The following is a 15609-nucleotide window of genomic DNA, read 5'->3' as shown; positions in this document are numbered from 1 at the left end:
TCCACATATAACTACTGAGGCCCATTGGGAACTAACCCAATTCACCATGTTACTCAGAATCGGCTCAACAAATTTTGATAAATCTTTAAAAGTACACATATTACAAGAGCAGGCTACTAGGAACTAACTGAATTCATAAAGAAACAGTGTTTCAGTTCGTTAAAACGTTGCTCTATCTTGAATAAAAAGCTTAATACATGAGAATCCTATTGGGAACCTACTGAATTCACCATGATACTTAGATTACCTTCCTTAAAATGTTGCTCGATATTGAAGAGCAAACTCATAGAAGCATATCCCATTGGGAACTCACTGAATTCGCCTAGCAATTTTGATGCCATTCCTGAAAATTTTTCTATATCCCGAACAGTCCACTTTTTACTACTGCGGCCCATTGTGAACCACCAAATTCACAATGTTACTCAGATTCAGCTCACCAAATTTTGATAATCTTTAAAAGTACACCTATTACAAGAGCAGGCTACTGGGAACTAACTGAATTCACAAGGAAACAGTGTTTCAGTTCGTTCAAACGTTGCTCTATCTTGAATAACAAGCTTATTACCTGCGAATCCTATTGGGACCCTACTGAATTCACCATGATACTTAGATACCGTTCCTTAAAATGTTGCTCTATATTGAAAAGCAAACTCATACAAGCATGTCCATTGGGAACTCACTGACTTCGCCAAGAAATTTTGATTCCATTCGTGAAAATTTTTCTATATCCGGAACAGTCCACTTAATAAAACCTAGGCCAATTTGGAACTAACCGTATTCACCATGTTACTTAGATTCGGCTCACCATATTTTTATAAATCTTTAAAAGTACACATATTACAATAACAGGCTACTGGGATCTAACTGAATTCACAAAGAAACAGTGTTTCAGTTCGTTAAAATGTTGCTCTATATTGAATAACAGGGTTATTACATGCGAATCCTACTGGGAACCTACTGAATTCACCATGACGCTTAGATTCCGTTCATTAAAATGTTGCTCTGTATTAAAAAGCAAACTCATACAAGCATGTCCCATTGGGAACTCACTGAATTACCTAGAAATTTTGATTCCATTCGTGAAATTTTTTCTATATCCCGAACAGTCCACTTATGACTATTGCGGCCCATTGGGAACTAACCAAATTCACCATGTTACTCAGATTCGGCTCACCAAATTTTGATAAATCTTTGAAAGTACACATATTACAAGAGAAGGCTACTGGGAACTAACTGATTTCACAAAGAAACAGTGTTTCAGTTCGTTAAAACGTTGCTCTATCTTGAATAAAATTTTATTACCTGCGAATCCTACTGGGAACCTACTGAATTCACCATGATACTTAGATTCCGTTTTTTAAAATGTTGCTCTGTATTGGAAAGCAAACTCATACAAGCCTGTCCCATTGGGAACTCACTGAAATCTCCAAGAAATTTTGATTCCATTCCTGAAAATTTTTCTATATCCTGAACAGTCCACTTATAACTACTGCGGCCCATTGGGAACAAACCGAATTCACCTTGTTACTCAGATTCGGCTCAACAAATTTTGACATATCTTTAAAAGTACACATATTACAAGAGCAGGCTACTGGGAACTAACTGAATTCACAAAGAAACAGTGTTTCAGTTCGTTAAAACGTTGCTCTATCTTGAATAAAAAGCTTAATACATGAGAATCATATTGGGGACCTACTGAATTCACCATGATACTTAGATTACCTTCCTTAAAATGTTGATCGATATTGAAGAGCAAACTCATAGAAGCATATCCCATTGGGAACTCACTGAATTCGCTTAGAAATTTTGATGCCATTCCTGAAAATTTTTCTATATCCCGAACAGTCCACTTAATAAAACTGAGGCCAATTTGGAACTAACCGTATTCACCATGTTACTTAGATTCGGCTCACCAAATTTTGATAAATCTTTAAAAGTACACATATTACAATAACAGGGTACTGGGATCTACTGAATTCACAAAGATACAGTGTTTCAGTTCGTTAAAATATTGCTCTATCTTGAATAACAGGGTTATTACATGCGAATCCTACTGGGAACCTACTGAATTCAACATGATACTTAGATTCCGTTCATTAAAATGTTGCTCTGTATTGGAAAGCAAACTCATACAAGCATTTCCCAATGGGAACTCACTGAAATCTCCTAGAAATTTTGATTCCATTCGTGAAAATTTTTCTATATCCCGAATTGTCCACTTATAACTACTGCGGCCCATTGGGAACTAACCGAATTCAACATGTTACTCAGATTAGGCTCACCAAATTTTGATAAATCTTTAAAAGTACACATATTACAATACAGGCTACAGGGATCTAACTGAGTTCACAAAGAAACAGTGTTACAGTTCGTTAAAACGTTGCTCTATCTTGAATAACAGGGTTATTACATGCGAATCCTACTGGGAACCTACTGAATTCAACATGATACTTAGATTCCGTTCATTAAAATGTTGCTCTGTATTAAAAAGCAAACTCATACAAGCATGTCACATTGGGAACTCACTGAATTCGCCTAGAAATTTTGTTTCCATTCGTGAAAATTTTTCTGTATCCCGAAAAGTCCACTTATTACTATTGCGGCCTATTGGTAACTAACCGAATTCAGCATGTTACTCAGATTTGGCTCACCATATTTTGATAAATCTTTGAAAGTACACATATTACAAGAGCAGGCTACTGGGAACTAACTGAATTCACAAAGAAACAGTGTTTCAGTTCGTTACAACGTTGCTCTATCTTGAATAACAAGTTTTTTACAGGCGACCGTATTGGGAACCTACTGAATTCAACATGATACTTAGATTCCCTTCCTTAAAATGTTGCTCTATATTGAAGAGCAAACTCATACAAGCATGTCCCAATTGGAACTCACTGAATTCCCCTAGAAATTTTGATTCCATTCCTGAAAATTTTTCCATATCCCGAACAGTCCACTTATTACTACTGCGGCCCATTGTGAATCAACCGAATTCACCATGTTACTCAGATTCGGCTCACCAAATTTTGATAAATCTTTAAAAGTACACATATTACAAGAGCAGGCTACTGGGAACTAACTGATTTCACAAAGAAACAGTGTTTCAGTTCGTTCAAACGTTGCTCTATCTTGAATAACAAGTTTATTACATGCGAATCCTCTTGGGAACCTACTGAATTCACCATATTACTTAGATTCCGTTTCTTAAAATGTTGCTCTATATTGAAAAGCAACCTCATACAAGCATGTCCAATTGGGAACTCACTGAATTCGCCAAGAAATTTTGATTCCATTCGTGAAAATTTTTCTATACCCCGAACAGTCCACTTAATAAAACTGAGGCCAATTTGGAACTAACCGTATTCACCATGTTACTTAGATTCGGCTCACCAAATTTTGATAAATCTTTAAAAGTACACATATTACAATAACAGGATACTGGGATCAAACTGAGTTCACAAAGAAACAGTGTTTCAGTTCTTTAAAACGTTGCTCTATCTTGAATAACAGGGTTATTACATGCGAATCCTACTGGGAACCTACTGAATTCAACATGATACTTAGATTCCGTTCATTAAAATGTTGCTCTGTATTAAAAAGCAAACTCATACAAGCATGTCCCATTGGGAACTCACTGAATTCGCCTAGAAATTTTGATTCCATTGGTGAAAACTTTTCTGAATCCCGAAAAGTCCACTTAGTACTATTGCGGCCTACTGGGAACTAACCGAATTCACCATGTTACTCAGATTCGGCTCAACAAATTTTGATAAATCTTTAAAAGTACACATATTACAAGAGCAGGCTACTGTGAACTAACTGAATTCACAAAAAAACAGTGTTTCAGTTCTTTAAACGTTGCTCTATCTTGAATAACAAGCTTATTACATGATTATCCTATTGGGAACCAACTGAATTCACCATGAAACTTAGACTCCGTTCCTTAAAATATTGCCCTATATTGAAAAGCAAACTCATACAAGAATGTCCCATTGGGAAATCACTGATATCTCCTAGAAATTTTGATTCCATCGTGAAATTTTTTCTATATCCTAAACAGTCCACTTATTACTACTGCGGCCCATTGGGAACTAACCGAATTCACAAGGTTACTCAGATTCGGCTCACAAAATTTTGATAAATCTTTGAAAGTACACAAATTACAAGAGCAGGCTACTGGGAACTAACTGATTTCTCAAAGAAACAGTGTTTCACTTCGTTAAAACGTTGCTCTATCTTGAATAACAAGTTTATTACCTGTGAATCCTATTGGGAACCTACTGAATTCACCATGATACTTAGAATCTGTTCCTTAAAATGTTGCTCTGTATTGGAAAGCAAACTCATACAAGCATATCCCATTGGGAACTCACTGAAATCTCCTATAAATTTTGATTCCATTCATGAAAATTTTTCTATATTCTGAAGAGTCCACTTATAACTACAGCGGCCCATTGGGAACAAACCGAATTCACATTGTTACTCAGATTCGGCTCACCAAATTTGATAAATCTTTAAAAGTACATATATTAGAAGAGCAGGCTACTGGGAATTAAATGAATTCACAAAGAAACAGTGTTTCAGGTTGTTAAAACGTTGCTCTATCTTGAATAACAAGTTTATTACAGGCGAATCCTATTGGGAACCTACTGAATTCACCGTGAGACTTAGATTCCGTTCCTTAAAATGTTGCTCTATATTGAAAAGCAAACTCATACAAACATGTCCCACTGGGAACTCACAAAATCTCATAGAAATTATGATTCGTTTCGTGAAAATTTTTCTATATCCCGAACAGTCCACATATAACTACTGAGGCCCATTTGGAACTAACCGAATTCACCATGTTACTCAGAATCGGCTCACCAAATTTTGATAATCTTTAAAAGTACACATATTACAAGAGTAGGCTACTGGGAACTAACTGAATTCACAAGGAAACAGTGTTTCAGTTCGTTCAAACGTTGCTCTATCTTGAATAACAAGCTTATTACATGCAAATCCTACTGGGACCCTACTGCATTCACCATGATACTTAGATTCCGTTCCTTAAAATGTTGCTCTATATTGAAAAGCAAACTCATACAAGCATGTCCAATTGGGAACTCACTGAATTCGCCAAGAAATTTTTATTCCATTCGTGAAAATTTTTCTATATCCCGAACAGTCCACTTAATAAAACTGAGGCCAATTTGGAATTAACCGTATTCACCATGTTACTTAGATTCGGCTCACCAAATTTTTATAAATCTTTAAAAGTACACATATTACAATAACAGGCTACTGGGATCTAACTGAATTCACAAAGAAACAGTGTATCAGTTCGCTAAAACGTTGCTCTATCTTGAATAACAGGGTTATTACATGCGAATCCTACTGGGAACCTACTGAATTCACCATGACGCTTAGATTCCGTTCATTAAATGTTGTTCTGTATTAAAAAGCAAACTCATACAAGCATGTCCCATTGGGAACTCACTGAATTAGCCTAGAAATTTTGATTCCATTCATGAAAATTTTCCTATATCCCGAACAGTCCAATTATGACTACTGCGGCCCATTGGGAACTAACCAAATTAACCATGTTACTCAGATTCGGCTCACCAAATTTTGATAAATCTTTGAAAGTACACATATTACAAGAGAAGGCTACTGGGAACTAACTGATTTCACAAAGAAACAGTGTTTCAGTTCGTTAAAACGTTGCTCTATCTTGAATAAAATTTTATTACCTGAGAATCCTACTGGGAACCTACTGAATTCACCATGATACTTAGATTCCGTTTTTTAAAATGTTGCTCTGTATTGGAAAGCAAACTCATACAAGCCTGTCCCATTGGGAACTCACTGAAATCTCCTAGATATTTTGATTCCATTCGTGAAAATTTTTCTATATCCTGAACAGTCCACTTATAACTACTGCGGCCCATTGGGAACTAACCAAATTAACCATGTTACTCAGATTCGGCTCAACAAATTTTGATAAATCTTTGAAAGTACACATATTACAAGAGAAGGCTACTGGGAACTAACTGATTTCACAAAGAAACAGTGTTTCAGTTCTTTAAACGTTGCTCTATCTTGAATAACAAGCTTATTACATGATTATCCTATTGGGAACCAACTGAATTCACCATGAAACTTAGACTCCGTTCCTTAAAATATTGCCCTATATTGAAAAGCAAACTCATACAAGAATGTCCCATTGGGAAATCACTGATATCTCCTAGAAATTTTGATTCCATCGTGAAATTTTTTCTATATCCTAAACAGTCCACTTATTACTACTGCGGCCCATTGGGAACTAACCGAATTCACAAGGTTACTCAGATCGGCTCACAAAATTTTGATAAATCTTTGAAAGTACACAAATTACAAGAGCAGGCTACTGGGAACTAACTGATTTCTCAAAGAAACAGTGTTTCACTTCGTTAAAACGTTGCTCTATCTTGAATAACAAGTTTATTACCTGTGAATCCTATTGGGAACCTACTGAATTCACCATGATACTTAGAATCTGTTCCTTAAAATGTTGCTCTGTATTGGAAAGCAAACTCATACAAGCATATCCCATTGGGAACTCACTGAAATCTCCTATAAATTTTGATTCCATTCATGAAAATTTTTCTATATTCTGAAGAGTCCACTTATAACTACAGCGGCCCATTGGGAACAAACCGAATTCACATTGTTACTCAGATTCGGCTCACCAAATTTGATAAATCTTTAAAAGTACATATATTAGAAGAGCAGGCTACTGGGAATTAAATGAATTCACAAAGAAACAGTGTTTCAGGTTGTTAAAACGTTGCTCTATCTTGAATAACAAGTTTATTACAGGCGAATCCTATTGGGAACCTACTGAATTCACCGTGAGACTTAGATTCCGTTCCTTAAAATGTTGCTCTATATTGAAAAGCAAACTCATACAAACATGTCCCACTGGGAACTCACAAAATCTCATAGAAATTATGATTCGTTTCGTGAAAATTTTTCTATATCCCGAACAGTCCACATATAACTACTGAGGCCCATTTGGAACTAACCGAATTCACCATGTTACTCAGAATCGGCTCACCAAATTTTGATAATCTTTAAAAGTACACATATTACAAGAGTAGGCTACTGGGAACTAACTGAATTCACAAGGAAACAGTGTTTCAGTTCGTTCAAACGTTGCTCTATCTTGAATAACAAGCTTATTACATGCAAATCCTATTGGGACCCTACTGCATTCACCATGATACTTAGATTCCGTTCCTTAAAATGTTGCTCTATATTGAAAAGCAAACTCATACAAGCATGTCCAATTGGGAACTCACTGAATTCGCCAAGAAATTTTGATTCCATTCGTGAAAATTTTTCTATATCCCGAACAGTCCACTTAATAAAACTGAGGCCAATTTGGAATTAACCGTATTCACCATGTTACTTAGATTCGGCTCACCAAATTTTTATAAATCTTTAAAAGTACACATATTACAATAACAGGCTACTGGGATCTAACTGAATTCACAAAGAAACAGTGTATCAGTTCGCTAAAACGTTGCTCTATCTTGAATAACAGGGTTATTACATGCGAATCCTACTGGGAACCTACTGAATTCACCATGACGCTTAGATTCCGTTCATTAAATGTTGTTCTGTATTAAAAAGCAAACTCATACAAGCATGTCCCATTGGGAACTCACTGAATTAGCCTAGAAATTTTGATTCCATTCATGAAAATTTTCCTATATCCCGAACAGTCCAATTATGACTACTGCGGCCCATTGGGAACTAACCAAATTAACCATGTTACTCAGATTCGGCTCAACAAATTTTGATAAATCTTTGAAAGTACACATATTACAAGAGAAGGCTACTGGGAACTAACTGATTTCACAAAGAAACAGTGTTTCAGTTCGTTAAAACGTTGCTCTATCTTGAATAAAATTTTATTACCTGCGAATCCTACTGGGAACCTACTGAATTCACCATGATACTTAGATTCCGTTTTTTAAAATGTTGCTCTGTATTGGAAAGCAAACTCATACAAGCCTGTCCCATTGGGAACTCACTGAAATCTCCTAGATATTTTGATTCCATTCGTGAAAATTTTTCTATATCCCGAACAGTCCACTTATAACTACTGCGGCCCATTGGGAACAAACCGAATTCACCTTGTTACTCAGATTCGGCTCAACAAATTTTGATAAATCTTTAAAAGTACACATATTACAAGAGCAGGTTACTGGGAACTAACTGAATTCACAAACAAACAGTGTTTCAGTTCGTTAAATCGTTGCTCTATATTGAATAACAAGTTTCTTACAGGCGAATCCTATTTGGAACCTACTGAATTCACCATGAGACTTATAGTCCGTTCCTTAAAATGTTGCTTTATATTGAAAAGCAAACTCATACAACCATGTCCCATTGGGAACTCACTGAATTCGCATAGAAATTTTGATTCCATTCGTGAAAATTTTTCTATATCCCGAAGAGTTCACTTGTTACTAATGCGGCCTATTGGGAACTAACCGAATTCAGCATGTAACTCAGATTCGGCTCACCAAATTTTTATGAATCTTTAAAAGTACACATATTACAAGAGCAGGCTACTGGGAACTAACTGAATTCAGAAAGAAAAAGTGTTTCAGTTCGTTAAAACGTTGCTCTATCTTGAATAACAAGCTTATTACATGCGAATCCTAATGGGAACCTACTGAAATCAGAATGATACTTAGATTACGTTCCTTAAAATGTTGCTCTATATTGAAAAGCAAACTCATTCAAGCATGTCCCATTGGGAACTCACTGAATTGGCCTAGAAATTTTGATTCGATTCGTGCAAATTTTTCTATATCCCGAAAAGTCCACTTATGTCTATTGCGGCCCATTGGGAACTAACCAAATTCACCATGTTACTCAGATTCCGCTCACCAAATTTGATAAATCTTTAAAAGTACACATATTACAAGAGCAGGCTACTGGGAACTAACTGAATTCACAAAGAAACAGTGTTTCAGTTCGTTAAAACGTTGCTCTACCTTGAATAATAAGTTTATAACAGGCGAATCCTATTGGGAACCTACTGAATTCACCATGATACTTAGATTCCGTTCCTTTAAATGTTGCTCTATATTGAAAAGCAAACTCATACAAGCCTGTCCCATTGGAAACTCACTGAATTCGCCTAGAAATTTTGATTCCATTCGTGAAAATTTTTCTATATCCCGAACAGTCCTTTTATAACTACTGCGGCCTATTGGAACTAACCGAATTCACCATGTTACTGCGATTCGGCTCACCAAATTTTGATAAATCTTTAAAAGTACACATATACCAAGAGCAGGCTACTGCGAACTAACTGAATTCACTAAGAAACAGTGTTTAAGTTCGTGAAAACGTTGCTCTATCTTGAATAACAGGGTTATTACATGCGAATCCTATTGGGAACCTACTGAATTCACCATGATACTTAGATTCCCTTCCTTAAAATGTTGCTCTATATTGAAGAGGAAACTCAAACAAGCATGTCCCATTGGGAACTCACTGAATTCGCCTAGAAATTTTGATTCCATTCGTGAAAATTTTTCTATATCCCGTACAGTCCATTTATTAATACTGCGGTCTAATGGGAACTAACCTAATTCACCATTTTACTCAGAATCGGCTCACCAAATATTTATAAATCTTTGAAAGTACACATATTACAAGAGCAGATTACTGTGAACTAACTGATTTCACTAAGAAACAGTGTTTCAGTTCGTTAAAACGTTGCTCTATCTTGAATAACTAGCTTAAATTGCGAATCCTATTGGGACCCTACAGAATTCACCATGATACTTAGATTCCGTTCCTTAAAATGTTGCTCTATATTGAGAAGCAAACTCATACAAGCATGTCCCATTGGGAGCTCACTGAATTAGCCTAGAAATTTGGATTCCATTCGTGAAAATTTATCTATATCCAGAACAGTCCACTTATTACTACTGCGGCCCATTGGGAATTAACCTAATTCACCATGTTACTCAGATTCGGCTCACCATATTTTGATAAGTCTTTGAAAGTACACATATTACAAGAGCAGGCTACTGGGAACTAACTGAATTCACAAAGACACAGTGTTTCAGTTCGTTAAAACGTTGCTCTATCTTGAATAACAAGCTTATTACATGCGAATCCTATTGGGAACCTACTGAATTCACCATGATACTTAGATTCCGTCCCTTAAAATGTTGCTCTATATTGAATATCAAACTCGTACAAGCATGTCCCAATTGGAACTCACTGAATCCCATAGAAATTTTGATTCCATTCGTGAAAATTTTTCTATATCCCGAACAGTTCACTTATTACTACTGCGGCCTATTGGGAACTAACATAATTCAACTTATTACTCAGATTCGGCTCAACAAATTTTTATAATCTTTAAAAGTACACATATTACAAGAGCAGGCTACTGGGAACTAACTGAATTCACAAAGAAACAGTGTTTCAGTTCGTAAAAGGTAGCTCTATCTTGAATAACAAGCTTAACATGCGAAGCCTAATGGGAACTACTGAAATAACAATGATACTTAGATTCCGTTCCTAAAAATGTTGCTCTATATTGAAAACCAAACTCATACAAGATGTCCCATTGGGATATCACTGAATTCCCCGAGAAATTTTGATTCCATTTGTAAAAATTTTCCTATATACCGAACAGTTCACTTATTACTACTGCGGCCTATTGGGAACTAACCGAATTCACCATTTTACTCAGATTCTACTCACCAAATATTTATAAATCTGTAAAAGTACACATATTACAAGAGCAGGCTACTGGGAACTAACTGAATTCAGAAAGAAACAGTGTTTCAGTTCGTTAAAATTTTGCTCTATCTTGAATAACTAGCTTAGTACATGCGAATCCTAATGGGAACCTACTGAAATCACCATGATACTGAGATTCCGTTCCTTAAAATGTTGCTCTATATTGAAAAGCAAACTCATACAAGCATGTCCCATTGGGAACTCACTAAATTGGCCTAGAAATTTTGATTCCATTCGTGAAAATTTTTCTATATCCCGAACAGTCCACTTATGACTACTGCGGCCCATTGGGAACTAACCAAATTCACCATGTTACTCAGATTCGGCTCACCAAATTTTGATAAATCTTTAAAAGTACACATATTACAAGGGCAGGCTATTGGGAACTAACTGAATTCACAAAGAAACAGTGTTTCAGTTCGTTAAACGTTGCTCTACCTTGAATAACATGTTTATAACAGGCGAATCCTATTGGGAACCTACTGAATTCACCATGATACTTAGATTCCGTTCCTTAAAATGTTGCTTTATATTGAAAGGCAAACTCATACAAGCATGTCCCATTGGAAAGTCACTGTATTCGCCTAGAAATTTTGATTCCATTCATGAAAATTTTTCTATATCCCGAATAGTCCAATTATAACTACTGCGGCCCTTTGGGAACTAACCGAATTCACCATGTTACTCAGATTCGACTCACCAAATTTTGATAAATCTTTAAAAGTACACATATTACAAGAGCAGGCTACAGGGAACTAACTGAATTCACAAAGAAACAGTGTTTCAGTTCGTTAAACGTTGCTCTATCTTGAATAACAAGCTTATTACATGCGAATCCTATTGGGAACCTACTGAATTCACAATGATACTTAGATTCCGTCCCTTAAAATTTTGCTGTATATTGAAAAGCAAACTCATACAAGCATGTCCCAATTGGAACTCACTGAATTCCCCTAAAAATTTTGATTCCATTCGTGAAAATTTTTCTATATCCAAACAGTCCACTTATTACTAAGGCGGCCAATGGGAACTAACCGAATTCACCATGTTACTCAGATTCGCCTCACCAAATTTTGATAAATCTTGAAAAGTACACATATTACAAGAGCAAGCTACTGGGAACTTACTGACTTCACAAAGAAACAGTGTTTCAGTTCGTTAAAACGTTGCTCTATCTTGAATAACAAGCTTATTACATGCGAATCCTATTGGGAACCTACTGAATTCACCATGATACTTAGATCCCCTTCCTTAAAATATTGCTCTATATTGAAGAGCAAACTCATACAAGCATGTCCCATTGGGAACTCACTGAAATCGCCTAGAAATTTTGATTCCATACGTGAAAATTTTTCTATATCCTGAACAGTCCACTTACTACTGCGGCACATTGGGAACTAATTGTTTTCACCATGTTACTTATACTCGACTCACCTAATTTTGATAAATCTTTAAAAGTACACATATTAAAGAGCCGGTTACTGCGAACAAACTGAATTCACTAAGAAACAGTGTTTCAGTTCGTTAAAACCTTGCTCTATCTTGAATAACAGGCTTAACATGCGAATCCTATTGGGAACCTACAGAATTAACCATGATACTTAGATTCCGTTCCTAAAATTGTTGCTCTATATTGAGAAGCAAACTCATACAAGCATGTCCCATTGGGAACTCACTGAATTCGCCTAGAAATTTTGATGCCATTCGTGAAAATTTTTCTATATCCCGAACAGTCCCCTTATTACTACTGCGGCCCATTGGGAACTAACCGAATTCACCATGTTACTCAGAATCGGCTCACCAAATTTTGATAAATCTTTAAAAGTACACATATTACAAGAGCAGGCTACTGGGAATTAACTGAATTCACAAAGAAACAGTGTTTCAGTTCGTTAAAACTTTGCTCTATCTTGAATAACAAGCTTATTATATGCGAATCCTATTGGGAACCTACTGAATTCACCATGATACTTAGATTCTGTCCCTTAAAATGTTGCTGTATATTGAAAAGCAAACTCGTACAAGCATGTCCCAATTGGAACTCACTGAATCCCATAGAAATTTTGATTCCATTCGTGAAAATTTTTCTATATCCCGAACAGTTCACTTATGACTACTGTGGCCTATTGGGAACTAACATAATTCAGCTTATTACTCAGATTCGGCTCAACAAATTTTTATAATCTTTAAAAGTACACATATTACAAGAGCAGGCTACTGGGAACTAACTGAATTCACAAAGAAACAGTGTTTCAGTTCGTAAAAGGTAGCTCTATCTTGAATAACAAGCTTATTACATGCGAAGCCTAATGGGAACTACTGAAATAACAATGATACTTAGATTCCGTTCCTTAAAATGTTGCTCTATATTGAAAACCAAACTCATACAACATGTCCCATTGGGATATCACTGAATTCCCCTAGAAATTTTGATTCCATTTGTAGAAATTTTTCTATATACCGAACAGTTCACTTATTACTACTGTGGCCTATTGGGAACTAACGGAATTCACCATTTTGCTCAGATTCTACTCACCAAATTTTTATACATCTGTAAAAGTACACATATTACAAGAGCAGGCTACTGGGAACTAACTGAATTCAGAAAGAAACAGTGTTTCAGTTCGTTAAAACGTTGCTCTATCTTGAATAACTAGCTTATTACATGCGAATCCTAATGGGAACCTACTGAAATCACCATGATACTTAGATTCCGTTCCTTAAAATGTTGCTCTATATTGAAAAGCAAACTCATACAAGCATGTCCCATTGGGAACTCACTAAATTGGCCTAGAAATTTTGATTTCATTCGTGAAAATTTTTCTATATCCCGAATAGTCCACTTATGACTACTGCGGCCCATTGGGACCTAACCAAATTCACCATGTTACTCAGATTCGGCTCACCAAATTTTGATAAATCTTTAAAAGTACACATATTACAAGAGCAGGCTATTGGGAACTAACTGAATTCACAAAGAAACAGTGTTTCAGTTCGTTAAAACGTTGCTCTATCTTGAATAACATGTTTATAACAGGCGAATCCTATTGGGAACCTACTGAATTCACCATGATACTTAGATTCCGTTCCTTAAAATGTTGCTTTATATTGAAAGGCAAACTCATACAAGCATGTCCCATTGGAAACTCACTGAATTCGCCTAGAAATTTTGATTCCATTCGTGAAAATTTTTCTATATCCCGAATAGTCCACTTATAACTACTGCGGCCTTTTGGGAACTAACCGAATTAACCATGTTACACAGATTTGGCTCACCAAATTTTGATAAATCTTTAAAAGTACACATATTACAAGAGTATGCTATTGGGAACTAACTGAATTCACAAAGAAACAGTGTTTCAGTTCGTTAAAACATTGCTCTATCTTGAATAACAAGCTCATTACATGCGAATCCTAATGGGAACCTACTGAAATAACAATGATACTTAGATTCCGTTCCTTTAAATGTTGCTCTATATTGAAAAGCAAACACATACAAGCATGTCCCATTGGAAACTCACTGAATTCGCCTAGAAATTTTGATTCCATTCGTGAAAATTTTTCTATATCCCGAACAGTCCACTTATTACATCTGCGGCCCATTGGGAACTAACCGAATTCACCATATTACTCAGATTCGGCTCACCAAATTTTGATAAATCTTTAAAAGTACACATATTACAAGAGCAGGCTACTGGGAAGTAACTGAATTCACAAAGAAACAGTGTTTCAGTTTGTTAAAACTTTGCTCTATCTTGAATAAAAAGCTTATTATATTCGAATCATATTGGCAACCTACAGATTTACCATGATACTTAGATTCTGTACCTTATAATTTTGCTCTATATTGCAGAGCAAACTGATACTAGCATGTCCCATTGGGAACTCACTGAATTCGCCTAGATATTTTGATTCCGTTCGTGAAAATTTTTCTATATCCCGAACAGTCCACTTATTACTTCTGCGGCCCATTGGGAACTAACCGAATTCACCATGTTACTCAGAATCGGCTTACCAAATTTTGATAAATCTTTAAAAGTACACGTATTACTAGAGCAGGCAACTGGGAACTAACGGAACTCAAAGAAACAGTGTTTCAGTTCATTAAAACGTTGCTCTATCTTGAATAGCAAGATATTACATGCGAATCCTATTGGTAACCTACTGAATTCCCATGATACTTAGATTCCCTTCCTTAAAATGTTGCTCTATATTGAAGAGCAAACTCATACAAGCATGTCCCATTGGGAACTCACTGAATACGCCTAGAAATTTTGATTCCATTCGTAAAAATTTTTCTATATCCCAAACAGTCCACTTATTACTACTGCGGTCTATTGGGAATAACTGATTTCACCATGTTACTCAGATTCGGCTCACCAAATTTTGATAAATCTTTAAAAGTACACATATTAAAAGAGCAGGCTACTGGGAACTAACTGAATTCACAAAGAAACAGTGTTTCAGTTCGTTAAAACGTTGCTCTATCTTGAATAACAGGGTTATTACATGCGAATCCTACTGGGAACCTACTGAATTCAACATGATACTTAGATTCCGTTCATTAAAATGTTGCTCTGTATTAAAAAGCAAACTCATACAAGCATATCCCACTGGGAACTCACTGAAATCGCCTAGAAATTTTGATTCCATTCGTGAAAATTTTTCTATATCCCGATCAGTCCACTTATTACATCTGCGGCCCATTGGGAACTAACCGAAATCAACATATTATTAAGATTCGGCTCACCAAATTTTGATAAATCTTTAAAAGTACACATATTACAAGAGCAGGCTACTAGGAAG

The sequence above is a fragment of the Rattus norvegicus genome, chromosome 11, assembly GCF_036323735.1.
Source record: "Rattus norvegicus strain BN/NHsdMcwi chromosome 11, GRCr8, whole genome shotgun sequence".
In the NCBI taxonomy this organism is placed as follows: domain Eukaryota; kingdom Metazoa; phylum Chordata; class Mammalia; order Rodentia; family Muridae; genus Rattus; species Rattus norvegicus.
This window is presented reverse-complemented; position numbering follows the sequence as displayed.